This window comes from Aplidium turbinatum, chromosome 5, assembly GCF_918807975.1.
Source record: "Aplidium turbinatum chromosome 5, kaAplTurb1.1, whole genome shotgun sequence".
Classification (NCBI taxonomy): Eukaryota; Metazoa; Chordata; class Ascidiacea; order Aplousobranchia; family Polyclinidae; genus Aplidium; species Aplidium turbinatum.
The window spans coordinates 3,867,010-3,870,969 of record NC_137476.1 but is presented as its reverse complement, the minus strand read 5'-3'; the positions used below and the strand labels follow the sequence as shown (position 1 = coordinate 3,870,969).

The 3,960-nt window shown below is 34.3% G+C and overlaps 1 long non-coding RNA gene across 1 annotated transcript; it reads left to right on the top strand.

Annotated features, from left to right (window-relative positions):
* Positions 1-1,201: 1,201 nt before the first annotated feature.
* On the top strand, positions 1,202-3,724 carry LOC145770783 (uncharacterized). Its single transcript, XR_014289169.1, has 3 exons — positions 1,202-1,468; positions 2,238-2,372; positions 2,651-3,724. It is a non-coding gene; the product is annotated as an uncharacterized LOC145770783 (long non-coding RNA).
* Positions 3,725-3,960: the final 236 nt, after the last annotated feature.

Here is a 3,960-nt window from a genome sequence, read left to right as displayed (position 1 = left end):
TCATCAAGGAGGCAACAATAGAGTTAGATGATACTTCACATCTTCCAACAAAAGAAAAAGGCAGTGGCTATTTGACCGGCTCCGGTCTTTGAATCTGAAACACTATTTGACCAGTCATGACGTCACTACATAAGCGCTTTTTTCTTTTTCTCTTTCAAAGCAAAAGACGAGAAACGCCGATATAAGTTTTAAATTCAACACGTTTTCTTCAAATCAGGCCGTGGCGCGAAGGTTACGTCTCCGACTGCCATTCTAGAGGCGATGAGTTCGATACTATCCGGAAGCATCCTTTTTTTCATTTTTTTTATCTCAATTTTGACCCGAAGCGCATTTTTGTGGTCAATTATTAATTTGAGTAGCCTACAGCCCATTCCTTTATGTCTTTTCAAATGTGAGTAATAAAGTTAGAGTTTTTTTTAATTTGCTGGAATTTGAGAATTTCTCTTGGTAATTTTCCGATCGTCATAAGTGACCGTGTTTGCCGAACGACCAATTACATTTTTGCCCTCAAGTTAGTTATATACAATACTTCTTTAAAAAATGGTTTTACCATTACCATTTTTTTTAGATAAAAAAAAAATGAAAAAAAAGGATGCTTCCGGATAGTATCGAACTCATCGCCTCTAGAACGGCAGTCGGAGACGTAACCTACGCGCCACGGACTGAGTTGAAGGAAACGTGTTGAATTTAGAACTTATATCGGCGTTTCTCGTCTTTTGCTTTGAAAGAGAAGCGCTTATGTAGTGACGTCATGACCGGTCAAATAGTGTTTCAGATTCAAAGACCGGAGCCGGTCAAATAGCCACTGCCAAAGAAAAAACATATTTCCGAAGGAATGCATCAAATGTTATGATGTTGCACAAGACTTGATGTTCATTGTTCACGTACGCTATAATGTTAAGGAAAATTGTGTAAAATTCTATTGTGTAAAAATTGTAAAGTGTAAAAATTGTAAAATTCTAAAATTGTGTAAAATTCTAAATAAAGCAGAAATCCTGTTATTAGCAGAATGAAAACTAAGTGGATTGCCCATATACTTTTTAATTGTTTTATTTATGTAAAATCTGTCACTTGTCTCAAATAAAACAGTTTTTATACCAGAAAATGCTTCACACATAAAACCTAGGCAAGGTATTGATGTCATAGGTAATTCTGTAGTTTTAACGTACTAATCATTCTTATACTTTTAGTACTATTTATGTATAACTATATAATGCATTTGACCATTAATTCATAAAATGGTTAACACTTGCTATGTACCCGGATGTACAACTGGATATAAATCAAGTAGCGAGGTTAAAACTTCTCTGTTCAAATTTCCCAATGATGTTGAACTGAGGAAAAATGGGTGCGAGCAATACCATGAAAAAATTGGAAGTTGATTGATTGATTTTGATATTCCAACTTCTTGCTTTGAACACATTTTGGAACACTCATGCAAGCCATGTTTTTCTGACACATGCTCTCAGTAAGTCAAAAAGTATGTTTACAGTATTTTTTGTTAATCTAAGTAACTGAAGTTACTTTGTTTTATTTCGTTTTGTTAATCGTAAACTAAAATTTTGACTTGTGCAGATAAAATTGATTTATCACATATATATCTTGATACAGCTTCGGTAGAGAGTTTGTCTTGTTAAACCATAGGCATACGAAGCCGAGCAACGTTATCAAGTTTAGCATATTTAAAAATTATTATATTTACAAAAACACAAAACTACGCAACAATTAAATATCGAACGTTTTCGACATCACAAGATGTCCTCTTCAGGAATAACATACATACAACTTTATGTATGTTATTCCTGAAGTTGTATGTATGTTATTCCTGAAGAGGACATCTTGTGATGTCGAAAACGTTCGATATTTAATTGTTGCGTAGTTTTGTGTTTTTGTAAATATAATATTCTTTATATATGCTAAACTTGATAACGTTGCTCGGCTTTGTATGCCTATGGTTCAATATATATCTTGGTTAAATACACAAACCGTTTTATCGCATGAGATTCTTGAATACTAAACCATAGCACAATTGGATAATCGCATGTATCATAAAAATTTTGACAATTGGACTATGCAATTATCCGGTTTTGTCTATTTTATATTGTAATCTAATATGCTTGTTTGCAATATAAAGAAATATGCTTGCTTATCAATTTTGCATGACTGTCATTTACATTAACTTCAGTGTTCTTGAAAGTTGCAATGTATTAACTCTTAAACATATGACACATTTTAAGACATTTTCCATGAATCAACTAGTCGAGGATTGGAATTTTATGCTGAGGATCACCCATCTTTTCTTGAATCCGCTCGATTTATCAAAATGGTGGAGAATTTGTGGAAAGTGATGTTTGTGAAACATCAGTTTAAAGGTTAGAGCAACTTCACATAAATATTATATAACATTTTGCTGCAAAGGCACACATGAAGAAGTATATTTGTTTCTTCTTAATTGTTTAATTATTTGTGGAGACTGAAGCTTTCTGGCATGTTACCTCCAAAATTTGTATGACTGATTACAAAGAAAAAATATACATATTAGAACACATTATCTTCATAAAGTACTGTCATTAGGCTACCCAAAGATTATGCTTATGCCGAAATTAGTTGAAGCTTCTTAGATAGATACTACATTTACTCAATGTTTCAGGTAATAAAATACAAGATGATGCTGTCTTTACTTCAACAAGAAGCTTTGCTAGCTGGAGCCAAATTGTCATCCTTAAATTTCCCAGCGATTACAGCAACAAAAGTTGCATTGTCAGTAACTTGGCTGGTTGATTTTTTTAGGATTGTGACATTAGATGACCTATCCACATCTGACATGAATGTGGCATACTATGTTGCTGGGTATATTGACAGAAGCATTTGTCCTCGTAGGAAATGTAATGCTTGCAAGGAACTTCTTGTTGCCGGTCAAGATGACACTTTAGTGGAAGAAAGCAATGAGTGTTGCAAGCTTCTTGCTTTAGCTGATCTTGGTGGTTTATCCAAGCCAACAGAACTATGTTTTATTGTAACCTCTCTTGCAGTGCACCATTATTATGCTGTGTTATTAGAGTGTTAGAGTGGAAAATTAAAAGGAATTTAAAAGGAGGACTGTTCACTATTGGAAATCAACGTAATATTTTTGTTTCCGCTCTCACGGAATGCGCAGTGTCTCAGTTTAATTACCTTCTTGTCATCGTATCTTTAAAGTGTGATTCTGGTCATGCAAGCTTTAAAATGATTGTAGAAACTGCTTTCAATTGTGTCGCAAAGAATGAACTTAACGTTTTGAAGACATTAAAAAAGATTTGGTTGCCAGTTCATCGCGAAAAATTCAAAAACTACCTTCAAAAAACTAACTGTAAGCAATCATTAAATATATATTGAGAAGAGGTTGCTTGGTTATAGAAGAACCATATTTATTATACATTGTGTAATTGTTTACTTATGTTATGTACATGACAATGTTTGATATGTGAATATTGTTTATAATGCTCTGATATGTGAAATGTATGCAACATAGCTTTATATAGCCTGTAGCATACAATATGCATAGGCCTATGTCAGTTTATTAATAAATGTCATATAAGCGTTTTGATACATTTATTACTTTATTAGAACGTTGTTGCCATTCTTTAGTGACAATACATTCATATGTTCAAAATTGATGGTGCTGTTCGATGTGACTGCGTATCTACTTAAATTGTGCAGTGACCCTTCTAGTGTTGGCGGATAAGCGGAGTTTCGCGTCCCGTAATATAAAGTCCCTAGTGGCTACCGTACTTCTAATCTAATCAAGCAAACAGGAGACTTCCTCTGCCCCAATAGTTCAATTGGATAGCGCGCGACTTGGTGAAGGAAAAAGCTTCAATATCAAGCGGCGCTGGTTCGACTCTCGGAGTGTTCGCTTGAGCAACGCATTCTAGGGACTGCTCTCCATTCAGCGGCACCAAATGGATGGAATAATTCCCC